The sequence below is a fragment of the Crinia signifera genome, chromosome 1 (genome assembly GCF_055691185.1).
Source record: "Crinia signifera chromosome 1, ASM5569118v1, whole genome shotgun sequence".
Classification (NCBI taxonomy): domain Eukaryota; kingdom Metazoa; phylum Chordata; class Amphibia; order Anura; family Myobatrachidae; genus Crinia; species Crinia signifera.
This window is the reverse complement of record NC_139217.1, coordinates 270,881,366-270,902,077: the sequence shown is the minus strand read 5'-3', so window position 1 is coordinate 270,902,077 and position 20,712 is coordinate 270,881,366. Positions and strand designations below refer to the sequence as shown.

Genomic DNA, 20,712 nt, shown 5'->3' with positions numbered 1-20,712 from the left:
AACAAAATTGTGAAAAACTCTTGTTGACCTTTTGTCTGTGTCTCACTTGTGCATGTCAACAGTATGGTTACAGCCTATTGGCTCCCAACCTAAACACTGTTGACCTATCCTCCGGATCTCTATAACTGTATAGAATTGCAGTCATAGGTTAGTTTATTGGATAACTTTTTAACCTTTTCTTAAGTTTAATATACTAAGGGGTCCATTTACTAAAGGGTTTAAGTGATTTAAAATTATTCAGAATCTAAATTGATACTGTGTTGATGGTGATTATATGTATATTTTGGAGCAGAAAAGGGAAAGGGGGACATGATAGAAACTTTCAAATATATCAAGGGCTTTAACAAGGTACAGGTGGGAGACATTCTTCACAGAAAAAGGAGCAGCAGAACACGAGGACATGCACTGAACCTAGAGGGAGGAAGATTCAGGGGAAATTTGAGGATGAATTACTTCACAGAAAGAGTAGTATATAAGTGGAATAGCCTCCCATCAGAGGTGGTAGAGGCAAATACAGTAGTACAATTTAAACATGCATGGGATAGGCATATTGATATCCTTACAAAAAAAATAAGGATAAAATATGGTTTGAGGTAACATGTTTAACCCCTTCCTGACAGAGCCAGTTTTTGCGTTCCTGACAGAGCCCTTTTTTTCAAATCTGACATGTCTCACTTAAGTGGGGATAACTTTTTTTTGCTTTTACTTATCCCAGTGATTTTGAGATAGTTTTTTCGTGACACATTGTACTTCAAATTAGTGGTAAATTTGGGTCGATACAGTCTGTGTTTTTTTGTGAAAAATACCAAAATATCGTGAAAAAATGGAAAATTTAGCAATTTGCAAAATGTTAAATTTTCTGCTTGTGAGACAAATAATCATACCACTCAAAATAGTTAATAACTAACATAGACCATATGTCTACTTTATGTTTCCATCATTACTTCAACTTCCTTTTCATTTTTTTGGACACTAGGAGGCTTACAATATGAATAGCAAATTCTCAAATTTTCAAGAAAATTTCAAACACTGATTTTTTTAGGGACCAGTTCAGTTCTGATGTGACTTTGAGGGACTTGTATGTGAGACAACCCCATAAATGATACCATTTCAAAAACTGCACCCCTCACAGTATTCAAAACAGCATTTTGGAAGTTTGTTAACCCTTTAGGTGTTTCACAGGAATTAAAACAAAGTGTAGGTGAAATTTCAAAATTTCATTTTTTTTGCAGATTTGCAATTTTAATACATTTTTCTAAGGAACACAGTACATTTTACTAGATAAATGTGACTAAAAATTGATTCCCCCAATTCTTTTGTTTTCATAAATATCCTATATGTGGCCCTAGTGTGCACGTTGACCAAACCACAGGCTTCATAATAGATGGAGCACCTACTTGATTTTGGAGCCTCCTTTTTATGAGATTATTTTTTAGGCACCATGTAGGTTTCTAGGCACCATAAGATGCTAAAAGTTAGGAACCCCCCACAAGTGACCCCATTTTGCAAACTACACCCCTCAGGGAATTCATCTAGGGGTATAGTGTACATTTCAAACCCCCAGGGGTTTCACCAATTTTGATACAACTGGGCTGTGCAAATGAAAAAATACATTTTTTTACACAAAAATGCAGTTCTGGCTCAAAATTTTTCATTTTCAGAAGGTATGAAGGAGACAAAGCACCCCAAAATCTGTGCCTCAATTTCTCCCGAGTACGGCAATGCCTCACATGTGACCAAAAAATACCATTTGGGTGCATGGCAGGACTCAGAAGGGAAGGAGTGATTTTTGGATTTTGCAGCTCAGATTCTGGTGGAATTTTGGTGGGTGCTATGTCGCATTAGCAAGACCCCCCAAGCACCAATACAGTGGAACCCCCCCACAAGTCACCCCATTTTGCAAAGTACACCCCTCAGGGAATTCATCTAGGGGTATAGTGTACATTTCAAACCCCCAGGGGTTTCACCAATTTTGATACAAGTGGGCAGTGAAAATGAAAAATTTAATTTTTTTACACAAAAATGCAGTTCTGGCTCAAAATTTTTCATTTTCAGAAGGTATGAAGGAGAAAAAGCACCCCAAAATCTGTGCCCCAATTTCTCCCGAGTACGGCAATGCCTCACATGTGACCAAAAAATACCAGTTGGGTGCATGGCAGGACTCAGAAGGGAAGGAGTGATTTTTGGATTTTGCAGCTCAGATTTTGGTGGAATGAATGGTGGGTGCTATGTTGCACCAATACAGTGGAACCCCCCCACAAGTCACCCCATTTTGCAAAGTACACCCCTCAGGGAATTCATCTAGGGGTATAGTGTACATTTCAAACCCCCAGGGGTTTCACCAATTTTGATACAAGTGGGCAGTGAAAATGAAAAATTAAATTTTTTTACACAAAAATGCAGTTCTGGCTCAAAATTTTTCATTTTCAGAAGGTATGAAGGAGAAAAAGCACCCCAAAATCTGTGCCCCAATTTCTCCCGAGTACGGCAATGCCTCATGTGTGACCAAAAAGTGGCAGGACTCAGAAGGGAAGGAGTGATATTTGGATTTTGCAGCACAAATTCTGGTGGAATGATGGTGGGTGCTATGTCGCATTAGCAAGACCCCCAAAGCACCAATACAGTGGAACCCCCCCACAAGTGACCCCATTTTGCAAACTACACCCCTCAGGGAATTCATCTAGGGGTATAGTGTACATTTCAAACCCCCAGGGGTTTCACCAATTTTGATACAAGTGGGCAGTGAAAATGAAAAATTACATTTTTTACACAAAAATGCAGTTCTGGCTCAAAATTTTTCATTTTCAGAAGGAATGAAGGAGACAAAGCACCCCAAAATCTGTGCCCCAATTTCTCCCGAGTACGGCAATGCCTCACATGTGACCAAAAAATATCAGTTGGGTGCATGGCAGGACTCAGAAGGGAAGGAGTGATTTTTGGATTTTGCGGCTCAGATTCTGGTGGAATGAATGGTGGGTGCTATGTGGCATTAGCAAGACCCCCGAAGCACGGTGAAATTATGAACCTAATAATCCATAGATGTGTGGTATATTTTAAAACACTCCTTTATACATAGGCCGGGTTTGTCGGGGCAAGTGTCACACTGGAAAATAGTTTGCTTTCTTATTCCCTTTTTATAGCAAACTTTGCACCTTTTTTGTGTCCTGCCCTTTTTTCCAGTGGAGGGGATTTCATCAGGAAAATGCTGCCCTGGTACAATACGGGGGCCAGTACTAGAAGTACTGGGGCCCTCTGCCTGCTGGTTCCCAAATATTAGGCCCTTTATGACTTCCTCTTGAAAGTGCATAAATGTCCCCCTCTGGCCGGTAGAACGGAATAGCACGTAAGCGTTATACAGTGCCATCTGGATGATATACACGGCCACCTTCTTGTACCAGATTTTTGTTTTCCGCAGGGCACTGTACGGCTTCAGTACCTGATCTGAAAGATCCACTCCGCCCATGTACCTATTGTAATCTAGGATACAATTAGGTTTTGAGGTGTGGGTACTGGTACCTCGTACAGGGATGGAGGTGGTACTGTCTCCATGAATTGTTGTCAGTATAAGGACATCCCTCTTGTCCTTATATTTGACCAACAACATATTTTCGGTGCATATTCCCCTGCTTTCACCCCTTCTCATTACTTGGGCAATGTGCGTTTTTGGGAGGCCTCTTTGGTTCTTGCGCACAGTACCGCAAGCTGCTGTACCTCTTGAACCAAGGGCCTTAAACAGGGGAATGCTAGTGTAAAAGTTATCCACATAGAGGTGATAACCTTTATCCAGGAAGGGGTGCACTAAATCCCAGACAATTTTTCCACTAACACCTACGAGGGAGGGGGGGCATTCTGGCGGTTCAATTCTTGAATCCTTCCCTTCATATACCCTAAACCTGTGAGTGTACCCTGAGGTGCTTTCACACAGCTTATACATTTTTATGCCATACCTTGCCCTCTTACTGGGAAGGTACTGGCGGAATTTAACCCTTCCTTTAAAATGTATAAGGGACTCGTCAATGCAAATAAATTTTTCAGGGATGTACATCTCTGCAAATTTGGCACTGAAATGATCAATGACCGGCCTGACTTTGAATAGCCGGTCAAAGGTGGGATCATCTCTGGGTGGGCACTGTGCATTATCGGTGTAATGTATAAATTTAAGAATTGTCTCAAAACGAGTCCGGGTCATGGCCATACGGTAAAATGGGGTGCTGTACAGAACATCTGTACTCCAATATTGCCTAATTTCTGGCTTTTTTACTATGCCCATATGAAACACCAGACCCCAAAACGTCATCATCTCTACTGCATCTACAGGGGTCCACCTAGCAAATGATGACGTGGGGTTTTGAGCAATAAACTGCTGGGCATATAAATTAGTTTGGTCCACCATTAAATTTATAAAATCATCAGAGAAAAATCATTTGAAAAAGTCAATTTCTCTGAGACCTGTGGAATCAAATTGGATTCCTGGCATGGCCAAAAACTCAGGAACCTGGGGCTCAAAATTGTCTGGTGGTGGGGTCCATACGAGATCAATTATTGGGGGGGGTCTCAGCTGCTCTACGGGGGCGTCTTTGAGGGGGTCCCTCATCACCAGAGGAGGAAGAGGAGCTTAAGACGAATCCTTCAAATTCCCCGCTTGCCTCACTGGCTGTGTCAGAGTCAGAGGCAAGCATGGCATATGCCTCCTCCGCTGAATACATTCTTCTGGATGACTGGGATGACATTTGGGATGACATTTGGGATGACATTTGGGATGCCATTTTTATTTTTGTGTTACTGGTAGTGAAATGTTTCAACACGTGTATAGTGTAGGGGGGGGTACAAACTTTATTTCAACCCGGGGGGTATGTAGTGTGTAGTGTGTATGTAGTGCAGAAAAAAAAATACTTTATACAGGAATTTGATCCCAATATAAAAAAAAAAATTGAAGGGGTTAAAAAAAAAAAAATTGAAGGGGTTAAAAAAAAAAAAAATTGAAGGGGTTAAAAAATAAAAAAAAAAGGTCCTGCGCCAAAAATTGAGCACAGATGTTGGTCAGTAAACTGAACAGCGCTCAAAGGCAACAGGAATTTGATCAAAAAAAAAAATAGATCAACCCTGTGCCGAAAAAGCTGATCAGTGATGTACGTCACTGATCAGCGCACAGTGGCCACAGGACACCCACAAAATCACAGTGTGTGTAAAAAAAAAATTAAAAAAAGACCACACAAAAACAAAAAAGGTGATCAGTGATGCGACACTGATTACCAGTGAGGGGCAGCAGGTGCACAACCTTTGGTGCAACTGGCAGCAACTGACAGGTATATATATAAAAAAAAAAAAACCTGCGCCCCCAAAAAGTTGCTGATCAGCACAGTTATACTGATCAGCACAAAAGGGGGGGTAGCAGACACAAAATATACACTCTCTATCACTCTCTGTCACTATCTCTCTCTATCTCTCTATCTCTCACTATCTCTCACTATCTATCACTCTAGGACACTGCAGCAGCAGCAGTTATTGACAGTTGACAGTTATATGTATAAAAAAAAAACCTGCACCCCCAAAAAGGGGGGGTAGCAGACACAAAATATACACTCTCTATCACTCTCTGTCACTATCTCTCTCTATCTCTCTATCTCTCACTATCTATCACTATCTATCACTCTATGACACTGCAGCAGCAGCACTGACAGTTATATATATAAAATTAAACCCCTGCACCCCCAAAAAGGGGGGGTAGCAGACACAAATCTCTCTATCTCTCTACCTCTCACTATCTATCACTATCTATCACTATCTATCACTGTATGACACTGCAGCAGCAGCACTGACAGTTATTTAAACCCCTGCACCCCCAAAAAGGGGGGGTAGCAGACACAAAATATAGCTCTCTCTGTCACTATCTCTCTATCTCTCTCTATCTCTCTCTATCTCTCTCTCTATCTCTCTATCTCTCTATCACACTGCAGCAGCAGCAGGAAGTCCCAAGAAGTCAGATCCAGGAAGCGTCCAGCACGCTACAAGCAGTGATCAGGTGATCAGGTAAGGTATTTGCAAGGATCAGGTAAGTATTAGGCAAGGATCAGGTCGGTATCACGGCAGACAGGCACGGTGACCGTTCTGCACGCTATTCCAGACCGGAATGGCGTCTGCAGCGCAGTCACCGTTAGTTTAAATGTCGCGCCTTGGCTGTGATTGGTCCGTGGGTCCCACGGACCAATCACAGCCTTGGGGGCAGGTGGGGTGAGGGTGGGGTGAGGTGTCATCGTCACCGATGACCCCCTCATGCCCCCTGACGCCCGGCGGTGATTGACACCTGTGTTACCGAGCGTCTGATTCGCTGGTAACACAGGAAAACGCTGTGAATGGCTGTTCACACTGAACAGCCAATCACAGCGATCGCCGACGGGGGGCGGCATCGCAGCCCCCCCTGGGCATGCAGGGACATGTCTGCTGTCAGGGACAGCAGACATCGTCCCTCTGTCACTGCGTCTCGAGACGCAGTGACAGTTTAAAGTCATGACGTACATTTATGCCATGTGTCGGGAAGTACCTCCCGGCCATGACGTAAATGTACGTCAAATGTCGGGAAGGGGTTAAAAAAGGGGCAGACTAGATTTGCCAAGTGCTTCTTATCTGCCATCAAATTCTATGTTTCTATGTTTCTATATCCACCTTTAGGTACAGTAGGTGCAGCAATTATCTTTGTATGCTGACACATTTCTCATGTACAACATATAATTGCTCCTCGGCTTGTGGCCATTCACTGTACATTTGGCTGATTGGAATATTATTTGCACAGTTTATGACCACCTTAAGAAGTATTCAAAATTATTACCACATCCAGAAGTTTCCTAGGTACAAAAGGGGATCCATTACATTGAAGGAGGACCAGTGAAAGATTGACCTACTGTAGCTGAAGCTCTCTGTTATTACCATATTCATTGCTGCATCTTCATTCTTTCCCCTACAGTTCCTCCAAATAATGGCAAACAAATCAAATGCACTCTCAAATGTATAATGTTTTGCTATCCGGTTGTGTAATATGAGGTATTTGTTATTGGAGAAAACAAGGCATAAATCACTAAAATGTGTATGTGGCACTGACAAAATGAATCCAAGCTAATACAACTTATGACAAGCCAAGATCAGAGATGTACAGTATGTTGATCACTTAGTGCTTTTTTGGACTCAGCTACAGGATGTTAATGACTCAAGAGGCATCCTATGAAAAAATACACATCCTTGATTCTGTGATCCGCAGCTACCGTATAGCATTGGATCATCTACATCAGGGGTGTCAAACTCAAATTCATCGGGGGCCGCATCAGCAGTTTGGTCACCCTCAAAGGGCCGGTTGTATCTGTAGGACTATGTGTCCACTCTTTATTATCATAAATTATTGTCACTGCATTCAATTATTACTGTTTTTTGTAATAATGTAAATAATAACTAGCTCTGAAAGCAGAAACATAGTCAGAATAATGACAAGTAGATATTCAAATGTACAATTTTTTGGGAGGAGTTACCTGGATAATACTTGAGAAAGTTCTCAAGAAAGATATTCCTTCCTGATAGGGGAGATTGGGGACCTGAAAATGACTTATTGGGCTAATATGAGCTGCTTGGATTTTGAGAAAGATGGAAATGGTCACATAGCTATCCTAACACATCTTAAGTGGCTCAGTCGACCTGAACACTGTTTGGCCTTGAAGTCAAGTTAGGAGGAGAGCAAGGCCTGGTGTGTAAACGTCACCCTCAGTGACAGATCCCCATGTACATCGACCAGTCCGAGCTTGACACTACTAACCTATTCCAGTCAGCCGCCTCGCACACACGGTTACCACATGGAATCCAGCAGTAGTAGCGACCAATCACATACTTCCATTGCTCCCATCCGCTACTACCAGCGCGGATCGCCAGCTGTGTGACGTCCCAGTCCCAGCATTTCACGGCACCAACCCCGCAGCTCCGGCTACGTGAGCTGATTGAAGGGAGAGTGACGTCAGACAAGTTCCACAACTCCATCTGGATGCACGCCCTGATTGGCTGCTACTCCATGCAGTAGTAGTGCAAGCCGTCAGACGTAGGAGTCACAGAGCTTCTGGTAGCTCTCATGCATCTCATGGGACACACTGCCCCTGCGTGCTATCTCCTCAGCAGACTGCAGGCCAGGATCTCAAAAAAAGAAGCAAGAATAAAAGGTGAAGGCTGGCGGCGGCTGCGCGGGCCACATGACGAGGTCTGGCGGGCCGGATTTGGCCCGCGGGCCTTGTGTTTGACACCCATGATCTACATAAACATTGTTGATCTGAGTAATAGTTACTCAGGAATGATGGTGTTTTCACATTGCCAGGGCTAGTGAAGTTGGAACCAATTACACATTCACTGACCTCCGCACACCCAGAAAAACTGGGCACAGACATGTCCCTATTTTCTGTAAGACAGGCCATTGTCACCCTTCCCCCAAACAGCCGCAGCATGTCAATTATATGTGCACTTAGGGGGCATTGCAACTGCTTTCCCAGATACAGGTCTGCACTTGCACAGTGCAGGAAAAGTGAATGATCAGCGCTGTTATGTTAGTAAGAGTTAAATAGCAGCAATGTGCAGTCAGTCTGTACTATGTAAACCTCCAAGGAGAGCACAGGAAGATCTTGGCATCTACACTATGCTCAACCCTGTAACATACTATATATAAACTGGAGCACTTGAGAATGTGGAAGTACAGTATTCTGTGTGTTTTAAATACTGAACTATAAGATAGGCAAGAATTGGTTAAAATAAGATTAAACATGCAAATGTCTGTAGCTCTTTTTATAGATTATCTTTTGAAAGTGCGGGAGCGATAATGTTTAGCAGTCTAGTCAGACAATGTTAGAGGATCCTGGAAGTCTAAGCTGTTCTTAACCTACCTTGAATCCTTTTTGCAGAAACTGAATCTTCTGCTTCCTGACTGCCTAGGGCACCATGACCTAGAGGGGGGGGGGGGGGGGGTTGCATTGCCATTGAGTTTGCCTATCACGAAATTAAGGCTGTCTATGAGGAAGATATCCATGTTGCACTTATGGCAGGTAACCGCTGTGGAACTTCTAAGACTTTCACACTTTCACTTGAAAAGTGGATACTGCTAGCAGTGTAGGTTTGGAAGGAGGGGTGGAGGACATACAGTAGCCTTGGCAATCAGACACCATTGGCAGTAGTATCAGTCCTAACATATTTTTCTTCAGTATACAGTGAAGGTTTCTTATAAAAAGCTGTGACTTGTTTAATATAAAATGTGCTCCCTGTAGTGATTGTTCTCACTCCTCTTTGTCAAAGTGTGTGATGCCCTGCAGTTTTTCTTTATGCTTTTTGAACATCCACTTCAATTCCATTAAACATTATTGCATACAGAAATTCCCATCTACACAATTAAAAATATTCATATATCACACTTGCTATTACGCTCGATGCAATTTTCTTTCAAATTATTTTTATTGAAGCATACAAATCGATACAAATGACATGAGCTATAAGGAAATTGCATATTTAAATGAGAAAAATGTGACATATAATTATACCTTGTAGGACTCATGCAAGTTAACCATTTCTATATATAAAACACACACACACACATAGGCCCTTATTCTGATTGAGTCGGACAGCTGCGCGTGCGGTCGGACGGCCGATGTTTGGTGTTTGCGCATGTGCAGAGGTGTTTCTGCGCGTGGGCGAACGCCTCGCACGTCTTAACACGTCGTGAGTTCTGTGCAGAAAATGATCGGATCGGATCCATACGAGCAGGGGGTGGAGAGGGGCGCGTTTCATGGGCGTTCCCATGAAAACGCTGGGCGTATGTATGGTAATCCGGCCGTGACGCAGATGTGGGGGGGGGTGGACATCTGACATAGCTGTCAGCTGCCCGCCCATATCCCTGCTTTCATATGGAAAAATGTCCAAATGGTCTGGAGCACTCGGTGCTGCCTGACCGCTTGGCCCATCATTCGATGGTCGGCGACCATCGGAGAATGGGGGAGGTTCCCATAGATGGAGGAGGTGTTCGCATGAAACATTCACTCATGGTCCATTCGCTCGGCGTCTTACCGTATTCGGACGGTGTGAGCGATCCGTATGGTAGGCGGGGCTATGAACACTCAGTGCTTGTTCAAAATACGCATCCATCCGATTCAACTAGAATAAGGGCCATAGTGTATACAAACAATTGTATACAAGACTGCTATATCAAATCCATGCTATTACAACTTTAATTATTAATTTTTCCAATCACCATGGAAGAACGAGAACTACACTGCAGCCCACATTAAAAAATAAACACTACTGTATATAAGTCAACAAGGACACATGATTTACCAAACATAAAGGCTAGATATACAGTAGCAATGAACAGAGTATTATGAGGTTCATGAGCCACTTTACAGGACTAGTAAAGTTCAAGGACAAAGTATATTGAATGGAAAAAACAAGGGAGGGGTGTAAATAAAAAAAAATCTATCATAATAAATTACACATTAATGCTACAATAGCTAAGTGACAGCTTGTAAAGTTTAATGAAATAAGAAAAAAATATACACCTCATATGTGGGAATCTCAGTTGCCAAATGACTAAATGAAGAAGTTGAATAATGAGGTGATGGAGAGAATAAATAGTAAACACGCAGATACCAAAACAATTTTCCATTATCATGTTCCAACTTGGTAATTTGAATAAACCATCAAAAGAGAGATTAAGGTATAAGTAAGAAACTGAGCAATACTGTAGATATTGTATTCAAGTGACCACATCTCTAAGATCCTGGCAGAAATAACTTGGCTTGAGCAAAAGAGACATATAAATATTGACTGTCGATGGGCAACATAAACAACACAAAGACTGAATAGAATAGGACTAAGTTTGTAGGCTACGATCAGTGTCCTCTGTGATAGCCATTTAGAAGCCACCAACCAGACCAACTGAAATGTGCAAGGAGGAGGTTTGGGTGGAGTGACATCAGACCCAAAACTACCTGAATATCCAAAGACAAAGTCAGTCTATCCAAACGCTGGAGCACAAGTTGTATTGTTGGGAAGGAGGGTCAAGGAAAGAGGGGTTATCTCTGTAGTTGTGGGATGGCAGACGTTACTCTATCCAGGACCAAGAGAGCATGAGATGAGGTCCAAAAAAAGCAGACAAGCGGAGGTCACCAAGTTCTTTAGCCAAACATGTGACACATATTACATCTGCAGACAGCAAGGCTGAACCCTCCATCATTGAAAATATAGGAGCAGATGGCAAAAAAGGTTTCCAACACACACCCTCAGTATTGCACATGTGCCATTGTGCAGATAGTCTTCAGATATCTCCATACCACACACTTAGTGTCATTGCAGCATGAATCACAGAATAAGCCAGGGGGATTCCAATCGTTCCCCGTATCACCATCTAGGGAAACAGGGCTCCCACTTCAATGATCAGTCAATGCCCAGCAGCGTGGGCCAGACTCCAGGGTATAATGTGCAGGGATGGCAAGCTAAGCAATGCACCTTGGCCTGCAGGGTCTCAGTGATGTCCTGCATCAAGCAGGGTCACAAAATCCCTAAACTGTGCCAAAGAGGAACAGTAATGAGCTCGTATCAACGGAGCTCATGTAAATGCAGCCTCATGCAAGGCCCACCAGAAGTCTTGTATTATCATGTTCTATGTATTGATGTCTGTATAAAACCACTTTAGATTTCTCTTATTATGAATTTAAGAACAACTGAACTTTGATTTGCATTGGCTGTGTGCTCTTTGTACTGCACAGTGTGGCTCCGCATTATTAGATGCATTTCTCGGAGTCTTTTAAGCAGCTAGAATTAAAGCCTATTTTCATATCTTGTTTATGTAAAACTATTGTTTTCAAAAATGCATTTACAACAAACAAAAAAATCTAGAAATAAATTGACAATGGTGAGTTCAAAAATGTCAGAATCTTGTTTAACAAGTATAATTTCTAGGTCATTATTGATCTAATAATGGATGGATGTTACACAGAAAAATGTAGAAGCTGCTTGAAATTATTCAGAGACAGTACAGAACAAATATGTACTAGCAGACTGAGGGAAATTAGAGAAGAGAGTTCAAGCGGTGCATAATCTCAGTAGAAACAGATGGAAGATGAAATGAGGGAAATCATTTCTGAATGTAATAGATGGACAGACACACAACCAGATTAATTGAACAGGTCTCAAGAACAAAAGGAAGCCACTGGCAGGCAGAGAATGTAAAGTCACTGAAATTACCAGGTGTGGGAGGTGTGGAGTCTGACTTATTAAAAGACTAAGAGGTTGCAACAAAAACTAGCTCTTGCTTATAATCAGGGAAGCACTTATATAACAGTAATGACTGCTTCACTTAGGTTAGTAACAAGCGACAATTTGACTTAATTAATGATACACCTGATACAGTGTGTGGCAACATATTAAACATACTGTATCACAAAAGGGGAGAAGAAAAGAAACTCGGGTGGGGTGCACTCTGGGTCCCCTAAATGAGGTTATTCTATTAAGATAAGTATTCATTCATTTTCTCATTATTAGTATTTTTTTTGGGTAGGGGGATTTTCTCTGCTGTGCACAAATTTATTTAATTCTTAAACGTGAAACTTTGGGTATCCCAAAAAAAACCTATAAAATAATTATTACTGTTTAGATACATTCTCCAAGATCACTGCAATTTTATAAGATTAATTTAGTCAGATACTGGTATAGCTAATTAGTGTATGCTGTTTGTTGAACAATTATCGATATTATATCGATAAACAGAAATAATGACCATCATTTAACCCAGGGGTGGGGAACCTTTTTTGTGCCAAGGGCCGTTTGTATGGGCAAAAAATCCTTCGGGGGCCATATGTAAAAATGTCTCTTACAAATTGTCCTGCTGCAGCAGCCCCACGCTTCGGCGGCTGCCGCTGAATAGGACTGACAGTCTCCAGTTGCTGTTGATTAAGAGGAAACTTGCAAGAACTACCGACCTCTCGCGAGAATTCCCCTTTACTTGACTCCCGGCAAAGCTGCCTGGTGGGTGGGAGGGCCACTCAGACGGCTACGGGGGCCGCATACGGCCCCAAGGCCTGAGGTTCCCCACCTCTGATTTAACCCTATCAACAATACACCGTAGATGTTGTGGGTATTTCTCTCAATTAAGTAGTGATAAGGGTCTAATCATTTGTCAAAAATAAAATCTTAATAAACAAACAAACAAAGTATGTACACCAATTCTATATACATACATACATATATTATCCACATCCATCTCAATCCTCTCCTTGTAGCTGTTATCACTCACAGTATCCTGGTGAGAATGTATGCTGTTCAGTGTGTATAATAGTAATAATACTGTGCAGGCATGAAAAGATCATGTGAAACAATGTCCCAATTTAAGTTATAACACTCATTCATCCTGCAACATTGTATCAATTCCAAGAGATTTTCTGCCAGGATTTTACACTCTGAGTGCCAATCACTTCACCTCATTGTTCCACAATTGAAACTGTGTAGCCTTTAAGTATTTACAGATGGAGCACCACTCGCTCTTGCCCCGCCAGTGCCAGAATCTGTCCGCTGGCGATCGCCGGCGGAGAGGCGCTCCATCTGACTGAGACACGCGTGCGTCTCACACACGTGTCTGTTTCCCGTTGGCGGGGGGGGCGGGAACCCTGTCCGTCTCTGCTTCAGGGAGACGGACAGGGTTAGGGGGGGGCGGCAAGGCGGCGGGGACCCGGTGCGACCGTCGGCGAGGTGGCGGGGACCCGAGGGGAGCCCCGTTGTAAGGCGACGCGCGCGCATCTCATGCACGTGCGTCCCCATGTGTCCCCTTACGGCGGCTGGCGGGGGATAGCGAATCATCCGCCATCCCCTGCAAAGATTAAACCCGCTACATCTGTATATACATTTAACATGTAATGAACACAGATGTACTCTAAAACAATCAGAGAGCTAGATCAAAAGGCTTTTGGGGCAAGAAGAGGGAGAGGGAAAGAAATAAGGGAGGCTGACCGCTGCCCTGCTCAATATCAGCGGCACCCTAAACAAGGGTTAGCGGCGGACAACCCACCCGAGTTTCTTTTCTTCTCCCCCTTTTTTGAATATAACATGTGATAACTGAGGGGTGCACCACTGAGCTTTACATACACAACCTCGGACCCGAGGGGTCAAAGTTGGCAGGTGATATTAAATACAGAATTATTTAAACCATTATAGTCAGTTATGTCCCCTAATATATCCAATTAATGTAAAAATTCTCTCTGATTATATAGTGCAGTTCCCCAAAAAACACTCTTTGTTTAATAGTTCAACATACTGTATCACCACAGCAAGGATACTTTTGTCAGTTTACCTAATATAAGGAAAGAGGGATGACAGTATCATAAAGATGTTTAATACTTGCAAGCTCTGTCATGGTTAATACATTAAGCACCCACTGAAACTATAAAATACACATACAGTATTTTCCGCCGGAAGCTCACACAGCGTGTGACGCAGCAAACTTCCCCTTCCGTGTACACTGACTGCAAGGCAAGCGCGGGCAGGTCCAGACGTGTATACGTCATGAAGCTGTGGACGTTTGCGACTTGTGTCACGTGACGTCAGCTTGCTGCCGCCCATAGTAGGAATGGAGCCCGGCCCACCGCTGCCCAGCTTGTAAGTAAGCTGTCGCCTTCACTGCCGGGTCAGTCATCCGCTACTAGCGGAATGCCATTGACTACCTGGCGGCATTAATAATAAGGAAATATAGTGTCAGGCCCCACCCCCCTTTAAAAGTGGGCGGATATATATCCAGTCCAAGCCTGACTCCACTGTTGGTAGGACTAATGAGGTGGTTGATAGTTATTGGTGTTAGATTGTGTTTTCCAGCAAAATTATGTTGTTTCTAAGGGGTGGTGGAACTGTATGTATGTATGTATATATTTTCTCTGGAATGGAAGAATATATGTCATACAGTACATGAGTGATAATCCTGTGGGCAATTTGTTAAGCTATGGCATTTTGTTTATCTTTAAGACATGTTAATAGTTTATTTTTATCAATTAACAAAATGCAAATTGAATGAACAGAAGAAAAATATAGATCAAATCTATATTTCATCATTGCCTTCAAAACAGCATAAATTATACTAGGTACACTTAAATTATACTAGGTACACTTGCACAAAGTAGGGGATTTCATATGATTATAGTTAGGTGTATGATTAAAAAATCATACAAAGCAGGTGATAATGATCATCATTTTCATGGGGGTTGAAACACAGTCATTAACTGAAAAAGAGCTTTGTAGGAGGCTTAAAACTGGATGAGACAATTCTTCCATGAAGAACACATCTGGCAAGACTTCTCAGAAGAGCATATGGGTGTATTTGGGATCCACTGGTTTCTGCCAGTTCGGAGCTAATGACACTGCTGGGCATCTTCCAATTTTGACTTACAAGTAGAACAGAAGACTCTTTTGTGGAGCACTCATTAAGAAAGTCCTAGGTTATTTTGTTCTACTAGTAAATCAATTTTCTTTCTGACCCTGGGAGCACCACTAACCACTGTAATTTCAGGGCGATGAGATCTTTCACACCCATCTCTCAAAGATAGGTGAAGTTGGTTTCTAACTGAATTTTGAACCCCAAAAATAACGGATATCAAGGACCATTTGGGGTAGAATTCCTGTGCAGACAAAACGTGTTTGCCCATCTTCCAATTTTGCAGGGAAGTAAGCATGATGTATCTTTCATCTGATGCACTAAGTTTCCTTGGCCAACCACTGTGCCCACATTCCTCCAGTTTGCCCTTTTCTTTGTGTTTCTTCAAAAAAGCTTGAACAAAACACCTTGAAACCCCAATTTGCTTTGAAATCTTTGCCTGGGAGAGGCCTTGCTGGTGCAATAAAATTACCTTGTGTCTTGTTGCTGTGCTCAGTCTTGCCATTGTTTATGACCTTTGACATGAAACTTAATTGACCTCATCTTTGTAGCAGTTTGGTTGTTCGTGACCCAGTTTTAAGCCTCCTACAAAGTTGTTTCTATTTCAGATGACTGTATTTCAACCTACATATGAAAACGAGGATCACTATCACCTGTTTGGTATGATTGGTTAATCATATACCTGACTATAATCCTACAAATTCCCTGACTTTTTGCAAATGTACCTAGAATTCGTACTGTTTTGAAGACAAATGGTCACACTAAGGGCGGTATTCAATGTGAATACCTGCGAGGTGCAGCGAATCCTTTTTTGGATTCGCTGCACATTCGCCACGTTCCGGAGCCGGCGGGCTCCGGTATTCAACGAGTCAGGGGCAGCGAGCCCCTGACTGGCGAATATGAGCTCCTGCGGCGATTGCCGCAGGGAGCCTCAGGACGGTGCCAGGCAGAGAGATGGTAGTCTCTCTGCCTAGCCCAGACCTTTGTGGGGGGTTAGGTGTGCTCCCCGGGTGCCAGGCAGCAAAGGCTGCCCCCCCGGGGGTGCCAGCAGGCAAGCGTATATTCACTACACACGATCAAAATGATCGTGCAGTGAATATATGAATATGTAATGAGCGGCTCTGCTCTGGCGCCACCTGCTGGATGCTGTGTAAAAAATAAATAAAAAATAATAATATTATTTTTAAAATTAAATATATATTCATGTGCTTACAGCACATGAATAAAAATAGCATGCCCCTCCTCAGAATAAAATTCCTGATTTTTTGACACCAAATGTAAAAAACAAAACACTTTATTTTAAAAGTTCACATTCCACTTCACCATAAAAAGATAGCGATTGCTACTCGGTGAATCATGGTGAAAAAAACCTTCAAATGTAATCGCCATGTGGTCATTGAATAGGGTGATTCGCCGTTTTTGACAGAAATTCGCCAAACAGCACAAATTCGCCATAAAAACCTGGCGAATCAGGCTCATTGAATACCGCCCTAAATGTTGGGGGTTATTCAGATCAGTTCACTTCTCTGCTAATTTGCTGAGCCCTGCAATCAGAGAGCCATTACCCTGCCAGAATGAAACCCCGCTCTTTGCAAGGATGCAAAAGGCTTGCAAAATTATTGTGAATTGGCACACAGCTTCAAACCCATTCACACATCCCTCACCATCTAATTATTTTACTAGTGTGTGCAGTCTGTGCATAACCCAGGACCTACTTGGTCAGTGCAATAGAAAAAGGTTGATTAAGGCCGGAGCTGCTCAATTGCTTTCCCAGAAAACACCTGGTTACCACCCCCTGGTTTCCTGTTAATCAACTTGCAAACAGCTAATGATTAAAAATATGCTGGATTTTTTTACAGAATGGCCTTGTGTCATGATCCGTGTGCATGCATATCACCAGCAGATGAGCGGCTTTGAGGCCAGCTTTGCATAGCGCTGCGCTATGCAAAGCCTTCCTCCCCCCACTGAGAGTGCCAGACAGGGGAAAATCACTGAGCAGCTTTCCCCCCAGCGATGATAGCGATCATCGCTGTCTATACATGCTGGGCATAGTCGCCCAGTGTGTATGGACCTTTACTCCAGTTACTACTGGAACTGTCTGCCTGTCTGTCCATGTATACAGTTTTTGCAATTTGCATTTGTTATTTTCTAATTTCATTTTATACAGTATATATTTTGTTCTTTGGAGATGCTGGTTACCAATTTGCACAGCTTTTTGTAGGTTCTGCTGTTTTGTACTTATCTTTCATTACTTGGATCTCACTCAGCTAGCTCATTGAAACTAAATGAACAATTGATCACTTGACATTATTTTAGAAATTTACATTTATATATTTATTGAACAGATTACACCAGTTGTGCTGTATAATTTTCTTTCACATCTACTCATTATTAGAGCAAATATATCAAGAGCTAAACACTGCAGCTAAAAGCAACAAAGAAATGTGCAAATTGTAGCTAAAGGTCACTAGAAAATGCTTTAGAGTAATAGAGTTTCATGAATAAAACGTCTAATTTAGGGAACAGTATAATCGCAGAGAATATAAAATGATGGTTGGTACAAAATGTATTTTTTATACATCCTGGCTGTAGTGGGTAATATATACTGTATACTGTATAAAAAAGGCATACAAATTAACAAGGGCAATATCTCGTCATGGGGTAAATTTACTAAGATGGAAGTTCTATTGAAGTGGTGATGTTGCCCATAGCAACCAATAGCATTCTATTATATTCTAGAAAGTGCTAAATAAATAGGAAGTACTGTAGACTCTTCAATATATTCTATTCAATAGACTCCCATCTTAGTAAATATACCTCTATATGTTGTACCTGCTGTTGTCATTGAGGCCTGATTCAGACCAGCTCACAAAGCAGCATTCTTTCGCAGCTTAGCGTGCAGGTAAATGCCCCTCGCTGCCCCACCGAATATCCCCCTCTCTCACTGCCTGTGCCAGTAACATGCAAGGCCATGTGTCCGAGAACACATCATCCCCTTGCATGTGTCCGAAGGGGAGAGAAATCATTCGATGGGCAGAAAATTTTATTCGGAAATAAAAATCAGTGTAAACTGACCGAAAATCGGCAAAAAGGAGATGGGCACTGACATAATGTGGCGTCACCCTCCTGCCCCCAGCAGGTATCAGCCCACCTGCTTCCCAGGGGAACGTCCAGCATTTTTATGGTGATGCCATAGACAATGTAATGGTTAGTATTACATCCTCCCAGCACTGACGTCATGTGTTCGATTCCCACCATGGCCAGAATTGTGTGGAGATTGTATAATCTCCCTTTGCTTGTGTGGTTTCTGCAGAATACTCTGGTTTCCTTCCCAAAATATCCTGGTAGGTTAATTAGCTCTAGCCTGAATGTGTGTTTGTGTACATTACATGTGGTAGGGAATATAGGGTCTTTTTCAGTACTAGTTCTAGATTCCGCTATTGATTGCATGCTTGAGAATTTCCAGCATGTTAAGGACTGCCCAATTTAATTGCAGTGATTAGGGTCAAACATTATCTGCGCAGCCTGGCTTCAAAGTCAGGTGCACTGCTTCCATGTTTCCCGCTGCAGTGGCTGCATGTGACATCACGCAGCCGCCCCAAAAAAGGTCCGGACACAGCCGCATTTTCCAGACCACTCCCACAAAATGCAGATAATTTTGGGACCAGGTGGTTGTAGAAGGTGAGCTGCAGTGAAAAACATGCTGACTGTTAAAGCACAATACATCAGCCAGAATTGGGAATAGTGTTACATTATCAACATCAATGGATGATTCATAATTACTTGAGAGGGAGGTGACTAAAAATAAAATAAATCAGTCTATAGCAGTGGCAACTCCTACCTCGGTGTAGGAGGGGGGCTGCTGCTGCCCCCCCTCCAGTGCCGCCACTGCTGGTCCCCACTGCTGGTGCTTCCACTGGTCCCCGCCAGTCCCGCCGCAGTCATGAGACGTGCAGCAGCTTCCTTCGGTACTGCGCATGCACTGGCTCCCAGATTCTATAGGCTGCTTTGGCAGCAGTACATAGAAGATAAAATACGGTCCTGGTGACTGTACACTGCAGATGACAGGCACTGGGACCGGCTCATATGCAGTATCGGCCTCGGTACTGCGCATACGAAGACCCCGGATTCTATGTGCTGCAGCCGTAGCATTCTATAGGGGCATCCCGGAAAGAGGGAACACCTCCCAATGGTACTGTCTTGGGGGACTGGTAGGTCGCAATAAGAAGTCACTTCCAGTCACAGTGAAGCTAGTGCAGTCTCACAGTCTTCATCTGGATTCACTTATTCAGGGCACAATGGCAGATTTTACCTCTAGGGGCTGCAGTTCTGCAGCCCATAGGTAAACCCACCACTGGTCTATAGTCTGACCACTTGAACTTAGTAAGGGTTGTAGTTTTGTGATTACTCCCAACAACAACTACAACCCCCAGCAGCAGCATGCTGGGGGCCTCCCAGCAAGGTGCAAGGCCACCCCACATTTCTAGTCGCAGCACTACTATGCCATCAGCAATGCCGATTTGCCACTCTTTCACTGTCCCTTAAACTGAGGTTGCATATTTTGCAATGCAACCACAGATTAACCCCTTCCCGACATTTGACGTACATTTACGTCATGGTCGGGAAGCACTTCCCGACACATGGCGTAAATGTACGTCATGGATTTAAACTGTCACCGCGTCTATAGACGCGGTGACAGTTTCAACATGTCTGCTGTCCCTGACAGCAGACATGTCCGTGCATGCCCCGGGGGGGCTGCGATGCCGCCCCCCCGTCGGCGATCGCTGTGATTGGCTGTTCAGTGTGAACAGCCATTCACAGCGTTTTCCTGTGTCACCGGCGAATAACGTTCGCCGGTGACACGGGATCAGAGGTGATTGGTGCTGTAAAGTACAGCACCAATCACCGCGGGGTGTAAGGGTGACACTGGTGTCACCCCACCTCACCCCGCCCGCCCCCAAAGGCCGTGATTGGTCCGTCGGTCCGACGGACCAATCACAGCCAAGGAGGGGGATTTAAACTAACGGTGACTGCACTGCAGACGCCATTCCGGTCTGGAAAGCGTGCAGTGCGGTCACCGTACCCCCCTGCCGCCATACTGACCAGAATACTTGCTGCAATACTTACCTGATCGCTGCTGATTGCTTCCTGGATCCTGTTCAATAATTGTGCCTTCCTGTGAAATTGTGCTGCTGCAGTGTACTAGCTAGATAGATAGAGAGATAGAGAGATAGATAGAGAGAGATAGAGAGAGATAGAGAGAGAGAGATAGAGAGAGATAGAGAGAGATAGAG

At 43.2% G+C, this 20,712-nt stretch overlaps 1 protein-coding gene across 1 annotated transcript in view; it reads left to right on the top strand.

Annotated features, from left to right (window-relative positions):
- GRIN3A (glutamate ionotropic receptor NMDA type subunit 3A) overlaps positions 1-20,712 on the top strand; it is a 263,518-nt gene that overhangs the window by 203,744 nt on the left and 39,062 nt on the right. The gene's annotated exons all lie outside the window — the stretch shown is intronic.